The sequence below is a fragment of the Sminthopsis crassicaudata genome, chromosome 1, assembly GCF_048593235.1.
Source record: "Sminthopsis crassicaudata isolate SCR6 chromosome 1, ASM4859323v1, whole genome shotgun sequence".
NCBI lineage: Eukaryota > Metazoa > Chordata > Mammalia > Dasyuromorphia > Dasyuridae > Sminthopsis > Sminthopsis crassicaudata.
Window position 1 is genome coordinate 716,863,628 of NC_133617.1, and position 20,229 is coordinate 716,883,856.

The 20,229-nt window shown below is 30.9% G+C and overlaps 1 protein-coding gene across 1 annotated transcript in view; it reads right to left on the reverse strand.

Annotated features, from left to right (window-relative positions):
- Positions 1-18,962, reverse strand: part of CNTN6 (contactin 6) — a 536,373-nt gene extending 517,411 nt beyond the window's left edge. Inside the window, exon 1 of the mRNA XM_074284067.1 lies at positions 18,655-18,962. The gene's annotated coding sequence lies outside the window, so the exon portion shown is untranslated. The remainder of the gene's footprint in view (positions 1-18,654) is intronic.
- Positions 18,963-20,229: the final 1,267 nt, after the last annotated feature.

The window sequence follows — 20,229 nt, forward strand, 5'->3', positions numbered from 1 at the left end:
TCAATCTTTTAATAAGAGGGAATATTTACGTATCCTAAATCAAAAAGCAATTTTGTTCTTTTGACAATAATATGAAAACATGTGATTCTTCTATCTCCCTTTATATGATTGAATCTATTGTTTCTTGGTATTCCTAATGCAAATATCAGAGATGTAGAACATAAAACATATTTCCTGACTTTGAATATTCCTGTCTTACATATTCAAATATAAGGGCATGGAGCCACAGGAATAGCCAATAAATAAATACTAGACATTGAAGGACCTCCTTCCTCTAAAATTCTTTTCTGATGTCTTATAGAAATGACATGCAGTTTTTAGAACACAAGCCAACATAAACTAGACCCAGAAAATACAAAAGAAGTAAATTATGCAGTTGTGTATCTTCCTCTGAGGACCAATTATTAAGTCTGCAGAGGCTAATTATCACAAATATCCTAGTAGTGAATAAAATGTCTTGAGAATGATAGTGATGGTAAGAGTGTTATCTAGTATTTTTAAAATTAGTAAAACACATCACAAATACTACCTCATTTGATCTTCATTATAATCCTATGTAGTAAGCAGTAGCTTTATCTTTCACCACCCTTCTGAATTTTAGAGATAAGGGAGCTGAGGTTTGGTGATGTCATGCGCTTAATATATGTAGTAACATAATTGTTGAAGTGCAGGAGGTTGAGCTTGACCTCATATTTCTTTTAATTAAAAGTCTAGCAAAAGTCCCGCTATTTCATATAATCACTGAGCCTCAATTTCCTCATCCACAAAATTAGATGTGAAAGATTAGATGGTTTTAAAAATGAAAGGAGTATTCTGTATCATTAGGAAGATTATTCCTGCCAAATGAAACACAGATCTCTTTTTTATCAGTCTTCTGGGACAAGATACATTTAAGATAATTTTGAAAAAAAATGAATTAGTTTTATAAATGATAGGAAATAAAATTTAAATCTATTAGGTCATGATAAATGAAATATAAAAAAAAAAAAAGAAAATGAGTTCAAGGGAGTAAATTCTGATTTGTTGTGTATGTGTAATTTCATCTTAATATAGATTTGTTTTAGGAAATTGAAGGATCCTGGAGTCATAGATCTAAAACTTTATGAAATCTTGGGGGCCAACTAATTTAACTCATTTGCCTTCTCCATAAAAAACTGAGACCAAGAGAGATCTAGAGATAGAAAATAGATGTGTTGTAGAAAAACAATTAAATTAGTGTATCCCCAAACTGTGAAAGAATATGATTATGTAATTAAGACAAATGAATATATAAATATGGTCTGTATTTTGTAATCACTCAAATTCACTTAAAGCATTTTTAAAAATTATTTCACTTCCTTTTTGTCCAAGGCCCTAACATTTAACACTTTGGAGAACAGCCTCATGCATAATTGGTACAAAAATACTGTAATGTTATAGGAACCCATTTCCTGTTTTTCAAATTCCTTGGAATAGTTGACCCTTTGTGCTTTTCTTATATATCTCAAACACTATTATATATAACTGTTTTATATGCATATCTGCATCTGACATCTAAAAGCTTCTTAATTTGTAGAGTACACTAATCATAAATATTTGTTGTATGATTGAATCAATATATGAAAGGTATGTGATTTATCAGAGTGGTATATCCCCTTATAGGCAGATCAGAATTGTTTAACATTCAGTAGATTATTCTTAGGTATCCATAAAACATATATAAAGGCTAAATAGCACTTCCATGTTCACACAGCTAAGGAGCATCAGTGTTAAGATGTAATACCATGTCATCTTGTCTCCAGGCCTAGAATTATATCCAATTATGCTTCTTAAGAAAGAACTGATTAAAATTAAATTGTTCATAAGAAAAAAGTAGGGATAGTTTCCATATAGCTATCCTAAGAGTCAAGAAGACATCATAGCCTGTCTTTGGAAAGCAAAACCTAGGTGTGATATTTCATAATGCAGTTAGCCTCTTCATGACCAAGGAAACTCTCCCTAATAATGATTTTTTTTTCTTTTTTCTTTCTTTCTTTTTTTTCTTTTCTTTTTTTTTTTTCTTGCTGAGAGATCTGAATACTGCTGAAATGATAGATTGAAACAAAATCTGCTTGGTTATAACTTTTCTAGATTGAAGCATAGGTGTGATGAACACATATCCAAATTAGCAATACTTTTAAAGAAGTCCTTGTTCCTTTTTTGTTTCTCCCTATTTTACTTTCCCCTTCTCTTCCCTTCTCTTCTCTTTCTCTGCTTCTTCCTCTACTTGTTTCTTTGCTTTCATTCTTTCCTCTTTTCATCCTGTCTACAGCTTTCCATCTCTTTCTTTCTCTCTTCCTTCCTTTATCCTTGCCTTCTTTCCTCCATCTTTTTCATTCTTTCCTACTTCATTAACTCTTCCCCTCCCTTCTACTTTTCTTTTTTAATTCCATCCTTTCTTCCTTCTTCCATTATTGTTAATGTCTTTAGTGAATGTCTTAGAATATGGGGCTTGTCCTTATGAATGGTACTAGAGAATAAAAGGATCATTATCTTCATCAGGGAAGAAATGAACACACTAATGAAATGGAATTCATTGAACCAGAGGAAGTCAATATCATAATAATTACTAGCATCTATATATTGCTTTAAGGTTTACCAAGCACTTTACCTAAATCATCTCATTTGGTCCTCACAACAGCACTTTGAGGGAAGTGCTATTATTATTCTCATTACATAGATGAAGATCCTAAGGGTAAAATAGGGTAAATGACTAACCAGGGCCACACAATTAATTAATTTGAGCCCAGATGTGGAATCTAGTCTTTCTCTCTCTCCTTCTAGGGCTTAATTCACTAAGCCACTTTACCTACATGGCATATTTGAACACTACAAAGCTGAAAAACAAAAATTTGTGAAACAGATGTCATAAGCATGTCTTTCCATTACAAACATGATTTAACTCCCTTTGCTAACCTTATTTCATCATAGACTACCAATAGACCAGAAGACTGACTGCTTGGAAACAGAAAGGCTTGTAAGTGTAAGTGTCAAAGCAAATTTGGACTAAGCAGAATTGTGAATAAGGTTCTGATAGCATCATCCCCATGTTTTCTTCTGGTATTTCTGTTTCGGGGTCAGGCTAGACCATTTAAAAGTAACGTGTGCAGCTGTTCCTTTCCTGAAAAAAAAAATGATTTGGAATTGAAAGATTGTGACATTTCTATTTGATCGCTGGGATTCTGAAACAATGATTAATGACTTATTTAAAAAGGAATGTAATTTGCAGTATGAAAGGTTATTTGCTTTGCCCCAATAAGAATGAGTGCAATCAAACTTAACAGCAAAAGGGACTTTTGACATTAGTGATGTGTGTTTACAATAGTATAGGAACTAGAGAGGAACCAGAGAGAGAAATCTGCAACATTTTATCAGGTGAATATAGGAAACAAAACTTACTTAAATTTCATACTTTAAGCTGACATTAAGTCATTTAGTGAAGGAGATACTCAGATGCCTAAAACTCATAATGTGATGCCATATAAAGGCCCTTAGATTTGAAATATAGAAAGCCTAGAGAGATATGTACTTCTGAAAGTTCTTAGCTGGGTGATCTTGGGTTAATTATGAAACCTTTTTTTCTTCCCATATAAATGTATTTATGTGCATATTTATGCATCCATTATGAATGATGGTTTTCAAGAAACATATACAACTATTAGAATATTGCAAGTTATTGAAACAACTAGAACTATACCATCTTAAAAACATTCATATTCTCCTGCCTCTACAAGGTTTTGTAATAAAAGATGCAATGTGCTTTCACTAATCATTTTTAACTATCTTTATATCAGTATATCTCTATTCATACCTATCTATATTTCTATGCCAATTAGAACAATCATCCATTCCTTCCTTTCCTTTATGACTAATAGATATTTACTGGCAAGCTAATTTTGGTAACATATCCAAAACACATATGGTCTGCTTGATTTAGATAACATAAGAAACATTTATGTCAGCAAAAATAGAAATGAATGTATAAAACACAAGTTCATTTAATATTTATATTCTGAAACTAAAGTAAATCATCCTCCTCATCCTCATTCTCATAATCATCATCATCATCATCATTATCAATCATTAATACAGCATATCTTGATCTATTTTTGCTTTTGAGATATTATGTTTAATCAAGAGTATACAGAAATATAAGGAGTCTAGAAGATAATTTCAATAATATTTATTACTAATTAAAATTACAATGCTCAAATCTTTGCCTTAATATTACTTTGAAAATATCTAAAATATTACTTTTGTTTAAAAAAATATTGATGAAACTTTCCTAGATTGAGAGAAAGGCAGTTTCCCATGGCTAAATACCTGGTTCTCTTTAAGTTTACCTTACCTTTCATTTCCCAATAGAGCTTCCAAAAAGCTTTATAAGAGTCTTGTATCTAATCCTTAAGATTTATTTTTGCTATGTGCAGAACACAACATGCACTTATTCATGTTTTCAGTTTGTTTCTATCTATATTTTGTTCCTTATGTTTGATCAAATGCTTGTTTATTTATCCCCCAAATCTTAATGTGTTTAAAAATAGAAATACTTCAACAGTACTCCAATAACATGTCCATGCTATTTGAATTTCTGTTCATTTTTCACAGTGATAAAGGGATTGTGAATTTTATAATGCCACATATGATGATCTTGTATTTATAGTATTTTAATTTCCTTTCAAGAAATATTTAAAATTGGTTCCAGTTGTTTCAGAGACTGGCAATATTCTAGTACTTGTGTATATGACTTTATAGCTGTCATTCATAATGTATGCATAAATATGTGCATAAATGCACTTATATGGGAATAAAAATCATTAAATATTTGTATACTATTTAGTAAGATTTGAGAATTTTCTATTCTTTCTGGGGGTGGGTAATTTGGGAACAATTATGCCACTAATTTCTATCCTAGAGATACAACTTCATTAGGTTGCCCCCAAAATAATTAATGAGATAGATACTGAGGGCTCATCCAAAATTCCTATATCCAATGGGTAACTGGTAGTGTATTTTAACAAAACACTAACCCAAATCTGGGGGGGGGGGGAAAGTGGACATAAATTCAATTAAGTCATCATTGTTTTCTATTACCTCTGCTATAAGTTTTCTCCTGCTCCCTTCTATTTTTATTTGTGGACAAGATATGGGTAATTTCACTGGCATAGAAAAGTTTCACTTAGAAGGGACCAACAACAAAACAAGATCTGTGTGATGTCATTGGCATAGAGAAATTTGACTTACAAGAGACCTTTAACCATTTTGTCTTTTCAGAGTTCCTAGAGCATCATATGTATCATTGTGAAGTGAAGATATATGTTTAGTCTCATCTAGGCAATATACAGAAATGGCACTTCTATATCTGTCTTTTTTTTACTTTGAAATTATCTCTGGATCATATCCACTATATCACATAGTCTATGTTTCTCTTATTTTGAAATTTGGATTGCTTTTATTTTGATCCTGGTTATCCATTATGTTTTTACTCAGGGGATGTGCCAGATAAAAAATGTTCTGAGATCATCTAAGAGAGGAAAATGTCAGGGAAATAAGAATTCTCATGAAAGTTACCCAGCCTTTTTATGAAACAAGACTTAAGAACATTATTTATTATTATTTAATCTTAACTCAAAATGTAAGGTTAAAGGACTTGATAAGCTCTTACCTCTAGCTTAATGCTTCTTTACCTTGAATCTTTGAACTTAAAACAAAAGATAAATAGGTGATAGAGAGAATATCTTATTTTAATATAAGGTTTCTTTTTTTTTGTTCTCGTGAACTTTCTTTAAAGCATTCAAAATTATTCTGAAGTGTTCATAGGATTCACCAGATTTTCAGAAAACTGACATATGCAAAAATTAAGAATCCTTCTTCAAGACAATAACCTTACATTCAATATATCACAGAACTGACATTATTTTTCCTAAAACAGTAGTAATTTTCTCTTTAAATTTCCTATCACTACCACCTTCCACACTGAGTTCAGGCTCATTGTGGCAATTAAATTTAATTAACAATAATTCATTGAATATTCCCTATTATGCAGAGAAGTGTATATCAAAGGAAAAAAAATAAAACAAAAAACAAAACAAAACAAAACAAAACAAAACAAAAAACTTCACTAAATTTAGATTCCAGAAACTAAACCCAAATCTCATCTCTATTCCATGGTACTTGAATAAATCGATTGACTTCCTTCTATTTCAGTTTTAAGTTATGGTTACCTGAATTGTGAAATGACAGTCATACCAAATGGCATTCATGTTACCTTTCATCTCTAAATATCTCTAAATAAAAATGTGTAAATAAAAATCGTATGAATTGTCTGGCAAAGGTAAGAGGTAGCCTAGTTTAGTGGATAGAAAGATGGAATTGGCATCAAGGAGACTCCTATGAATGTATGATTCATATCTCAAACACTTGTTAACTATGCTTCTCTGTTAATCATTTAAACTCTCTTTGCTTAATTTTCTGTATCATAAAATAAAAAGGTAATGAATGGCCTGAATGAGCTTCAAAATTAATTTTAGTTATTACTAGGAATACCATAAACTAGCAATAATGAGAGTTATATGATTAGTGGGGAAAAAATAGCATAGAAATTAAGATTTTATCCAAATTGGATGAGTGAAGGAAATTATGGAATTTTACATCTTGAAGGGACCTCAAAGGCCCTCTAGTCTAAATCATATGAAAAATTAATCTCCACAGTTATATATATATATATATATATATATATATATATATATATATATATATATATATATATATATATATATAAACAATGGTCATTCAGCCTAGGTTTAAAAATCTGTAAGGAAACTAACAAAATAGATGAGAGAAGCAATAACAAAAAAATGCAATATGCAGAAAAAATGTAAAATGACAAATCAAGCAAGCCAACAGGCTATAAGAGAAAGAACAATACATACATAAGACCCAAGAGAACTGAATTCTAGTTCTAACCCTATTAGGTACTCCCTGAATTAACTTAGGCATATTGTTGACTGTCTCTATAAATCTACATTTGAAAAAAAAATTAGAAAAGAATCTATATTTATAAAATGGGGAAGATAGTGATACTATTACTGTCTACTTCATAGAGATGTAAAAATTAAATGAGAAAAGCAAGGGGAGAATGATCTAAACAATTAATCATGTTATAGGAGTATTATGTTATTATCAATGTATCAGTAGGTTCTGATTAACACAGTGCAAATGAACTCAAGTCTGGATTAAGGAAATACAGGGTAAGGGAGTCTTTTTTAAGGTGAGCCATTTAGCAAAACTTGGCCATTTCTTAATTTTTTTATACAACGAACCGTGTGTCTATAGTTATGAAATGCAATTGGACATTTACTATTCTCTTATACTGGCCTTGTCAAATTATTTTGTTTTTCATGTTGAATTTTTGAAAGTTAAAAAAGAATCTCTAGATGAAAACAAACAACAACAACAACAAAAATAAAAACATGTACTATTGAAATTGGCTCACTTAGTTTCTTTCTTTCTGAAAAAAAAAAAAAAAAAACAGTATATGGTAATATAAAAACCCTTGGTATTTTGGGGAAAAAATAAAAAAAAGATTGCTTCCATTGTAGAGGGGAAAATGAGGAAATAAAAAAGGTTCGGGAAATGCTGAGAATGATTTTTTAAAGGAAGAAAAGCAAAGATAAGAGTCATGCTCAGAAATTTTAAATGAAAAATGAAACCAGAAAAATGAAAGAGGTAGGCTAGTAGGGCTATTCATGAAAATGAGGAATTGTAAGAGTTCCTTGTCATGACAGTTTGTTTTTTAAAGTAATGGATACTTCTTTTAAACTCTCATCAAACATTTTTTTTTCTTTTTCACTACTCAACAGAGTACTGTTCCAGCTCTAACATTCTATAATACTGGTTTATCTAGGTATATCATAAATTATTTACTTAAAATATTTAAATTATAGGTTTGTTTTTTAATCAAGTATTTCAATTTGTGATTTTCTTCTAGGTGTAGAATTCTCAAAGATCTGACATTCACCAATCTATTTCTTTTTAATCTCTCTGCTTATATCTCTGAATCTGTTCAATAAAGATAATTCTATCATAATTAGTTAACAAAAATTCATCGCTTGTCTGAGATCATGGAAGCTTCCTTCCTAAAGTGAAATATTTAGATGTTTATGGATATGAATTGTACCCTAGATGTTAGACTAAGAGAGCTGACAAGGATTTTAAAGATTTAGAAATTAAAATATGTAGCATTGCTATATCATTGTAGGTATGCAAAGCACTTTACATTCAATATATTGTCTCTCATTATCTCTCAAAAAAGACTCTGGGTGATAAGTGCATTTTTATTTCCAGCAAAGGTTAAATATCTAGTTGGTGATTACAGTGCTTTAAAGCAAGAGTTCTTAAATTTTCTCATTCACAACTCTATTTTACCCAGGAAATTTTTACATTATCCTGGGTATGTAAACATATAAAATAAGTACACAAATCAAACATTTATTGATAATAAATCATAATTTTACTACCCTCACAATCTCTTATGTGATCCCACATAGGGTCAAAACTCAAAGTTTAAGAAGCTTTGCTCTAATGTTTCTAAAGAGGTAAAAACCAGCTTCGTCTGATTTCCTATTCCTCACTCTGTCAACTAAGTGAGTTGCCACTTTTTTCCCCCATCAGGATGGTCAATTTATTTATACATGGCTAGACAAACAATATCCATATTAGGAAATGATGTAGTTATATAGAATATTTAAAGACTATTCTGAATATGTGATTCCATGATCAATATTATAGATGCAGGGCCATCTTTAAAACCCTTTCTTAAGCATGGGACTCTGGAATCTATAGATAGTCCTCTATTCTTATCCTTCCACTTATTCTATTATCGCTGATAAATAAAGATAAAGATGGAGATATTGATATATGTAATTAGAGCCAGAGAGGGTAATTTTGCCTCTCTGCATAAGTAGTATGACAAGCAGGATCAAATCAAATGAGGCACTAGAAATTAGAAAATATTCCAAGAAACATATAAGGCAGTTTATATTCCCCAGTTATAGCTGGGGGGTAGAGTAAAAGAGATTATGTGTTTGCTACTATAGTGCTTCACAATGAGTATTACATGCAATGAACTGAATATGGTACTTCCTATTTTACTTAATGAATCTTGTTATAATTATAGAAAAACTAGGGATATGTGTATCCTGGCCTTATGGGACTTTAGAGTTATCCTAAAGTATGACAACCAGTCAGGTAGCAGAATGTATAATGGATGGAGAATTGGACTTAGAGTGATTAAGACCTGAATTCAAGAATATTTCCAAGGCCCCTATCTATGGAAATCTAGGCCAGTCATTTAACTTAATTTGCCTCATAGATGAAGGTGACATGATCTACTGAATAGAGATTTATTCTTGGGTTCATGATGGCTTAGGTTCAAATTCAGTCTTTGTTACTTGATATCTGTGTGACTCTGGATAAATCACTTAACTTCTCTGAGACACAAGCAATGCCTTGAGTTTTAATAAGTTACAAATGGAGAGGTTGCAATTTAATTGCTGGAGGGAATCCCAAATGAATAAATGCTTCTAAAATTTGTCTATCAACTTAATTTCAATTTCTTCTCACTCAATAATTCTGGATATATGAAAGTTGCTACAAATACAATTTCTAAATGACAGTTTTTCAGTGTATTCTATGATGTTAATGAGTTTCATGCTTTCACTGGCATGAAATGTTTTCCCTTCATTAGATGCTGCTTAATGATGAATGATTCTTGTCACCAACAGTCAGAGAAGTCCCCATCAGTGAAATAAATATTTTCATAGTGGTTGAAGTGTGTTTGAATTTAGCTGTCCATTATGAACTATCCATATAATAAAGGAGGAGTGCTTTATTTGAATTCAGCAATCTTGTTCAGCTTTTCCTAACACAGGAAAATGTTCTCATTTCATTTCATAATCACCTCTGAATATCTACATGAGAGAAGATAGAACAAGAATGAAGCCAAAAGCAAGGAAAGCTTTCATTACAAAAGTGTTCAACATCTTGACAGGAAGAAAGAGATTCTTCTGTCCACAGGTTCAGCAGACACAGTGTGCTCAACTAAAAAATACAGATTTTTGACAACTGGACATTCTGATAGCCATTTTCCTCATTGCAAGGGAGTTTTTTTAAAATACATAATAAAACTAGATATTTTGCAGAGAAATAGCCAAATTATGCTGTGAGTTTCAGATTTGTGAATATTCCTCAGTTGGAATTTATCTTCAGTTTGTTTTATTGAGCCAAATAATGTCTATTTATTGGAAAACTTGAATGGAAAGCACCATCAAGCTTCCCAGTGTTACAAATCTCCCCTTTCTAATAAACTTCTGTTCACACTAAGTTCATGATAATCTATTCTTTACAATACAGCTCTGTGAGCTTTTTTATTTATTTATTTTAAATTTTAAAACATCCTAATAAACAGTGTAAAGGAAATTAGGTGAACCTAGTTTCTAATCCTCTCATCTCATACTCAATTTGCAGATTGTAGATAGAGAGTCAAGATAAATGAGCAGAATTATCTTCTCTTGCTAAGAGCTCTGTTCAAAACAAGTGAAATAAATCCATGCTCTTTGGTAAATTAATCCCACAAAGCTACCTTCCTCATTTCTGTACTCTGCCAACTCATTCTTACAAATTTGAGGGTCATAAAGGAAATTTGTTAAAAATGATTTGTATTTTAAGTAAATAAAAAACTATTGAACAGAGAATGTATATATAATATGTGTATGCATATATATGTATATACACACACATAGGGTCTTGTATATTATTGCTGTTTATTTATTTTTTCATAAAATAATAGCTCTAACACAAGAAGAGATGTTAAAACCATTTAACAATAAGGGTAGATTTTATATATTGTGTAACAATTTGCAAAGAACTTTATATGAATATCATATGATTTTCTTAACAACCCTGTAAAGCTGGTGGTATTTTTCCCCTGATTTACAAGAAGAGAAATTAAGGCTAAAAGATGTTAAGTGAGTTGCATGAAATCACACAGCTTCTATGTGCTTGACCCAAAATTCAAAACGAGTTCTGCCTGAATTCATGTCCTGAGCTTTATCAGGAAAAATACCTATTTTATACACATATATAACCCAAGATCACTTAAACATTTCTTCGATAAAAAGGGGTCAAAGGGGTCATGAATGGGGAAAAAAAAAAGTTTAAAACCTGGATTATACAATATAGATGTATATATATATATATAAATTATATCTATATCATAAAAGTATAATCATAATGAAATTTATTTCAAAACAATTCTTTGGTATATGTGTAATTTTCCCATTTATTAGAGACTAAAGCAAATGTGCATAATGATGAAAGGAATATGCTTCTTTATTTTTACATCGAAAATTAAATCTTGGCAGAATATTTGCTACTGTTAACATTATTTTTGCAACCACCACACTCAATTGGGTTTAAAAGATTTGATACAGTATATCATAATTGTATAGTATTTGTATTAATGAATCTAAATAGTTTCCCAAAGTATCTAACTTATTTATAATAAATTTACAGAACAGTTTCCCCACACACTTTTATTTCCTTTTATTCTAAAGAGCAACTATATCAGCCTACTCCTAAGGCACCTACTATATTTGAAATGAGAAATATTCTCTCAGAGTGTTTCTTTTGGAATAAATCAAGCATATTAATAAATGGTATTACTATTTTTAGGCTACAAGTGTATTATTTATTTAGAAGAGTTACAATCTGGCTTCATCATTAATCATTAAATAAGACATTCGTAAACTAGAAAACAATGAAGTTTTCAAAGGAATGGCAAAAGTGAAGACCAAGTGAGGGAAACAAAAAAAAAAAAATCATTAAACTCAACAATTTGAATATGTGTGTTGGGAGTTGGGTCCACGGAGTCCTGGATCACTAGAATAGATTAGGTACACAAGAAACAGTGTTTTACAAACCCAGAGATCTCAGCTTCTGGGATAAGAAATCACTATTTGCATAAAACTTGTGGAAAAGCTAGAGTTTTTTTTAAAAAGTATAAAAACAGTATGGTAGAAAATATCACAAATATTTTATCATATCATACTAATGTCAAAATGTATAAATGACTTAGACATAAAGGATGATACCATAAGCAAATTAGGAGAGCAAGGAGCCATCTACCTGGCTGATCTATGGAGAAGGGATGATATTATAATCAAACAAAAGATAGAGAGCATTGTGTTTTGCTAGACAAATAAAATCAATGCAACTAAGATTAGAAGGAAAGCAGAAAGCTGGGAATATATATATATATATATATATATATATATGTTTACAGCAAATATCTCTGATGAATGCCTCCTTTTCTCAATTATATAAACAACTAAGCAAATATATAAGGATAAAAATTATCCCCTCATAAGCAGAATTAACTTTGCCATAAAATTCAAATAATAAATAGTCAAATGATAAGTGGTCTAAGGATATGAACCAACATTTTCCAAATGAGGAAATCAAAGCTATCTATAATACTATTAAATGTTTTAAATCACTAATTATTAGAGAAATGCAAATTAAAATAACTCTGAGGTACCTCCTCACAACTATAAAATTTTCTAACATCACAGAAATGGGAAATGATCAATCTTACAGAAGATGTGGGGAAATCAGGACGCTAATGCACTCTTGATTGAGTTGTGAACTAATTCAACCAACCCTTCTCAAGAGATATGTGGAATTAGAATGAAAGGGCCATCTAATTGTGCAGATCCTTTGGTCCAGAAAACCACTACCAGGTCTATTTACCAAAGGAGAAAAAAGAGACATAAAAATATTTATAATAATTCTGTTTTAGTAAGAAAAAATTGAAAATTGAAGGAATAATCATTGATTGGGGAATGACTGAACAAGTTGTGGTGGTATATAAATATGGTGGAATATTATTGTGCTATAACAAAAAATGAGCAGGAAGATTTTTAACGAGGAAAAAAAAAAGAACCTGGAAAGACCTACATACAGCAGCATAGTGAAGTGAACAGAACCTGGAGAACACTGTATATAGTGACAATTGTATTGATCATATTGATCAATTGATTGACTTGGCTTTTACAATGACCCAATACAATGATCCATATTAATTACAAAAGCTTCATGATAGAAAATATTTTCAATATCCAGAGAAAGAAATAATTAACTATGAATGTAGATCAAAGCATACTACTTTCATCTCATTTTTTCGTAATTTTTTCTTTTGGTAGTCTTTCTTCTATCACATTATGATTAGTATGGACAACATTTTACATGATTGCACATATATAATCTATGTCAAATTGCTTATTGTCTTGAGGCAAAAAAAAGGGAAGGAGAGAAAAGAAAAAAAGTGGGGACTCAATTTTATTTTTAAAATGAATGTTAAAATTTTCTAAATGTGCAATTCAAAAAATGAAATCTATTTAAAAGGAAAATTTTTTTTTCAGAAATGGAAGAACACACTCAGTTATTTTTAAACTTATCTTAACCAAAAGGATAGCAAGAGAAGGGAAAGATATAAAATTATAGATAGATTAAAGATACAATAAAAGTAAAATTTCCTTCAGCCAAGGCAAAAAGAGAGGACTAGTGTAAGAAAATATAGTAAAAGGAAATACAGATTATGTGATCAAAACTGAATGTGAATGGTATGAACTTACTCATAAAATACAATAAAAAGCAGAAGGGATTAGAAATCAGAATCTAATAACATATTATTGATAAAAGAAGCACTTTTTTATGGAATGGGATTTTAAAACAAAAGGTGGGGCAGAATCTCTTTTGCTTCAGCTGAAAGGAAAAAGGCAGTGATAGCAATTTTGATCTCAGACAAACTAAAGCAAAAATAAACCTAACTAGATAAATAGGAAAATTACATTTTGACAAAAGATAAGAAAATGAAGTAATAACAACATATTTTATAGCAATTTTCTCAGAAAAAAAAGTTTTCATTTTAAAATAGAGTTGTCAAATTTATTTTAAAAATAACAAAAACAAAAACAAAACAAAACAAAAACCCAAAACACTGACATTTCCCTATTGATAAACTGTCAAATGATATGTATAGGAATATTTTTTGGGGAAAAATCAATATTACATCTAGGCATATATAAAAACAGCTTTGTTCAGTATTGATTAGAGAAATGCAAAATAAAACAATTTTGAGGTAACATTGCAAACCTCAGAAATGACAAATGCAAGAAGAGATGAGGGAAAATAGCTACACTAACAAGCTTTTGGTGGAGTTGTGTACTGATCCAATCATTATGGAGGACAATTTGAAATCATACATAAAGAGCTATAAATCCATGTATACTCTTTTACCTAGAAATATCACATCTCTGTATCCCAAACTAATTAAAGAAGCAGATAAAGCACTTAAATGCACAAAACTACTTAATATTTCTTTTTTTGTGGTGGCAAGAAATTGGAAATTGTAGGAGTACCCATTATTTAGAAAAAAGGCTGAAGAAATTGTGGTTTGTGATGGAACACTACCAAGCTAGAAGAAATGACTTGGAGGGAAATGATTTCAGAAAAAAAAATATTGTGAAAACTATATTAGCTAATATGCAAGATAGAGTGAGCAGAAGCAAGAGAACAAAGAGTACAGCAAAATCAATAGGGCAATGATTGTTGACTATAAAATACTTAACTATTTTGATAAATACAAAGATCAAAAAAGTTCCATTGGACTCATGAAGAAAACTGCTACTCAGCTGTAGAGAGAGAAGTGATTAAACTCTGAGTACCAACTGAAATATGTTTCTCAATTCTTAAAATTTTTGTCATTTTGTTTTCTTTATGCAACATGAATATAGAGATATATTTTGAATTATTTCACATGTATAGTAGGTAATTGCTTCCTTTCTCAGTATATGGAGTAGGACTTAGAGGAAAGAAAAAGTTAAAAACAAATAAATAATGTTTTAAAAGAAACAAAATTAGAAATTTTCTCTCCTGAGCTGATTAAGCTATTACAACTCCCTTTTATAGTTTAATGATTTATAAGTTGAATACACTGATCTAGATCAATTCAAATAACTCTTATAGCTAAATATTTATGACTCATATATCTTTAAGTTTGTGATTTTATGGGACTATGAAGAACATTTTATTTTACTTAAACTTCCAGATTAGACATTTGTAGTGACTTCCATAACTTCTCATAATTCTATTTCAAATTATTTGCACTTATGTGCTTTGTGCTTCAGTTGTTTCAATTGGGAACAATTTTTGTAAAACCATTTTGGGGATTCTATTAGAGTTACTAGACTGGTTTGCATTTCCTTCTCCAGCTTATTTTACAGATGAGAAACTTAGGCAAATAACACTAAATGACTTGGCCAGGATCATACAACTAGTGTGTTGAGGTTGGATTTCAACTTACAAAAAGGAATATTGTTGATTTTATTCTGGACATTCTATTTATTGTGTCACCTAGCTTCCCTGTCTCTATGGCCATTACTATGTAATATCTTTATTTTTTAAGAAGAAATACAAGGACTTCTATTTTTTATATTTTTCTACTTTTATACACCTCTACTTTCCAGTATATAATAATTTGAACCACACAATTTTGACAGTAGTCAAAATTTATAAAGCATTTTAAGATTTATACAATTTTATCTACATCATCTTATATAATGTTCACAAAATTGCTATGAATTGCATCCTTTATTGAAGAGATTCAGTGACTTTAATTAATTCACCCAGAATTATCAAATTCTGCCTTTTGTATTTGAGATTTATTTAAGTGCTTTCTTCTGAGCATTCCTTCCCTCCTCTCTTTTACCTATCCCTACCCTCTTTTACCTATCATATTGAAAGCAAATGATTTTCAAATGGCCTCAGGCTCTCTTAGGTCTGTCTGATATCATATTTCTATCTGCTTGGTAAATCCATATCAATATTCCAGAGGATTCCAAACTCCATATTTCCATAATGTAACTCCTTGTTTTCTGCCATAAATATGTTAACTTCTACTAGCTTCTCTACCATTAGGCAAGAAATCTGAAAATTGAAGTCATCCTCAAAACCACCCTTTCTCATTTCCATGACAAATCTGTTCCTGAATTTTGCTAATTTTATCTCTTCATCATCTCTCATATCTTTCCCCTTCTTCCCTTTCCCTCAGTCAAAACCCTACTTCAGATCCATATCACCTGTCCTATTGCAGTACATTCCTAATTTGTCTATTTATATAGAACTTCTATTTAATCCAACTCACTCATTTTTCTTAAAATTCAAATCCAACCATGCCACTTTTTTTTGTTTGTTTTGTTTTTTTGCTGAGACAATTGGGCTTAAGTGACTTGCACAGGGCACAAAGCTCAGAAGTATTAAGTGTCTGACACCAGATTTGAATTCAGGTCCTCCTGACTTCAGGGCTGGTACTCTATCCACTGTGCCACCTAGTTGCCCCACATTGTTTTTTAAGATGCATTAGCTGACATTACTTTTAAAAATAAATTTAATGTCCTCTATTTGACATTTATAATTCATTTATAATAAATTCAATTTATAATAAATATATCATAGATATCGATATATAGATGATATAGATATAGATATTGAAAGTCTTCAAATTATTCCTTGAAAATTTACTTTTCAGACATAGTGACAAGGAGATTATTTTCCATTTATGATTTTTGACTAATTAGATTTAAAGATTCCTTCCATCTATGACAATCTGAGATCATAAAATCCCAAATACAACTTTTGCACTTTAGATGTGAAAAGAGTAGATACCCAGAAAATAAAATTGAGGGAATAATAACCTGAGAGGAGACAACTTCTTTTTTTGTAATATTCCTCCCTCAGTGTCTTTATCTTTAAAATGAAGTAAATGTACATGGAAGTGGATGTATATATTTTCTGACTCTAAAAATATGATCCTATAATTCATACTCTCCTCCCCCTGTCCAATACTATCATGTTAGTACATAAATTACTTCAAATCTTTTCATTAGATAAATGCAGTTAGTAACTTTCTATGGTTCTTTTTACAATATAATTTTATCTTTCTCAAGACTCTAGACTCATTCTAAAATTAGAGCTAAGTTGCATAGTTCAACACATTTACAAAAGAATAGCATAAACCACTTTTCATTAAAAAATCATAATGGGAGTTGTAAATAAAAACCCTTTCATACTTCACTAGAAAAGAAAAGAGATAGCAATGTATTATAGTAGTCCATAAAGGATGTGCCTTTCTGTTAGGATTTGATATGTTATGCATTTATATAACCTTATATAAAAGTTTGGAGGTTTAGCCATTGAAAATCCCTAGAACAAGCTGCCATGAAAAATTGCTAACAAGTTATTGAAATATCAAAGGCAAAGTGACTTTGAATGGATGATGATTCAGTATCCTTATCTTATCCACTGGGTATGCAAAATCAGTATTTATATGTGAGTCTATATACATGGGTGAGTACTATGTGGTTGTGTGTGGAAGAGGATGTAATGTTTAACATTCTCCATGAAAAAAATGCAGAGTAGGCCAACTTTGTGAAATCTTTGAGGACAAAAGATGATAAGCAAAACCATCAAATAAATAGAAGTTGCTCAGAAAAAGCAATTCCATATTCCACGTATAGTTCTCTTTGTACAAATATCTTTGAAAACCCTGCTATCAAAGATAAAATTATGAGTACTTCATTTTCCAAATTCTATGTAATTTAACTATCTCTCTCTGTCTTTGTCTTTCTGTCTCCCTATCTCTGTATGCCTCTATCTGTCTCTGTCTTTGTCTCTGTCTCTCTGTATGTCTCTTTCTCATTTCTGAGAGTTCTGGGTGCTAATAATTTAAAAATCAGCAATTTTGAGTTAGCAATGCAAGATTGTGTGTATAAACCTAATCTTCTAAAAATGCACTATGTGACAGAGAGCACATTTAACATAATAGACTGTATACAGTTTATTAGAGCATTCTAAAAAGTTTATGTCTCATGCCATAAACTTCAGAAACTTTTCATAAAGTATTACTGGTTCCTAAATTCTGATGGGCTTGAAAGTAATAAATAGCAAAGGTATCTCCAAATGCATAGAACCTTTGCTAGGTAAGATCTCCAAAGAAGGAATGAGGCCATTTTTTATTCTCAGTTTATTTTATTCCCTCTACTAGGCCTTTAATAACCTCCCATTGATCACTCATTTCTTAAATCATCCATTCAACAACCCTGAGCTCTTATGAAAGAAGTTGGTGTCTCATTACATCCCCTTTTCTTCCATTAGAGACAGGGTATTATGCCATAGGTGAATTCAAGAATTAGCATCGTCATGTTCTGTCTTAACCATTACTTTCACTGCAACCGAGAGCTGGGAATATACTGAAAAATGATGTACAACTGAAGTGCCTCTTCTTCTGGTTTTAGCTCACCTCCCCTGAATACAGATTCTATATTTTTTCTCCTTTCAGGAAATAAATGCATTTTAAGTCTCAGGAATTCCTAGAAAGCTAGAATAAATAAAGCAGTGCCCTTTTTTTTTTTTTCATCCTCTACCTGTTATGCTAATACAACACCATTGAAAGGTAAAGCAAAGACAGCTTGGCCAGCATTATTCACATTGCAGCAGACAGCACAATTTTGTACTTACAGATCTGAACATGGGGGAATGTCTCAGGATCTTTACAATTCTCTGCAGAACTCTGTTTTCAGCTCTCAGCAAGCCTTGCTGTTCATCCAGGCAGAACCAAGCCGTCTGGAATGTCTATGCAGCTGGGAGATAATGGAACTCTTTCCTCAGCTGGGATTACAAGTCTTTTATCCACTGAGCATCGCGTGGTCCTTCCCTGGTCTTAACTAGGGAAACGCATTGCCAGCCTGCTGCATTCCTGACGGGACCCACACAATTAGTGTGGGGAACATCCAGGCATGCTCCGGGCAGAAATGATCGGACCTGAAATTCTCCTTCCCGTTTAGAAATTAGCTCCATCTCCATCAGCCTTCATGCAGGTGAAAACAACAATGCAGCATCTATACCAGTGCTATGGCAGATTTAAATGCTTTTTGCCCTTCATTCTTTTCTTAGAGATAGGCAATCTGGCTTAGGTCATCAGAAAAGCTTTTTATAAAAGGGGGAAGAATATACTAACTACTTAGAAGGTTTCAAACAGGAGAGGGGGATCAGTTTTTTTTTTTGTTTGTTTGTTTTTTGTAAGCTTTGGTTTCTTAATAATGTCATTTATGAAAAAAATTAAGAAAGAATTGAGTCTTGACAGATTTAGACTATATTCTAATGTAGGTTCTTATTGAAATATTCCATTAAATCTGTTGAATATATATTGCTCTGAAGAGAACAGATAAAAGCAAAAAAGCCCTTAGTCCCTGTTCTTAAATATGTTTTTAATTGTATTTTAGCATTTCTCTTTTGCTTTTATGGAATGTGCAACTGAGGAAAAGGAGTTCAAAGTAGAGCACCAGGCCAGGCAACTGTATCTGCTTTGAAAAGGGATAAATTCCTATACTCCAGAGACCAAAGAGAAATGTGCTCATAGTTTGCCAAATACTTCCTCTAAGATTCAAAGAATGCAAAAAAAAAATTGAGTTGAATGATCATTTGATTATTTGTGATCAAAATTATACCACTGGCATTATTTCATTAATTTGTTTATTTTTATTTTGAACTTAAGCACCAAATAGAATATTCATAAATAGTTGGATAGAGAGATTGATAGATATAGATATCATATTTGTGTATATACATATTAGAACAGAATTAATTACTGTGCATATAACTACTGATCTTTATTTTTAGCTTACTTTTTTTCATTTTTAAGTTATGATAAATTTAATCTTTAGTTTTCAAAGCTCTCTTGCTTATTTGAGCTTCTTTCTTAGCCACTGGTTTTAAAAGGATTAACTATGAATAATAGAAAAACAGAAAAATAGGAAGTATGGGAAATCAACTATCTATAAATTTTTTAAAAAATGAGAAATTATTTTCGATAATTTAGAAGAATTTGTATTTTTAACAACTGAAAAAGAAAAAGATTATATACTCCATAATAATCAAAGATAGTCCTCCTTCTTCTATCTCTAAGGTTACCTTATTTCTCCTAGTCATATCCAATCAGTAGTATATAGTTTTGACTTTGTTTATTTAATTCTATTATGACCAAAATGTCTTCAGATAAATATTAATGAGTCATTTTTGCCACTGGCACTGAAT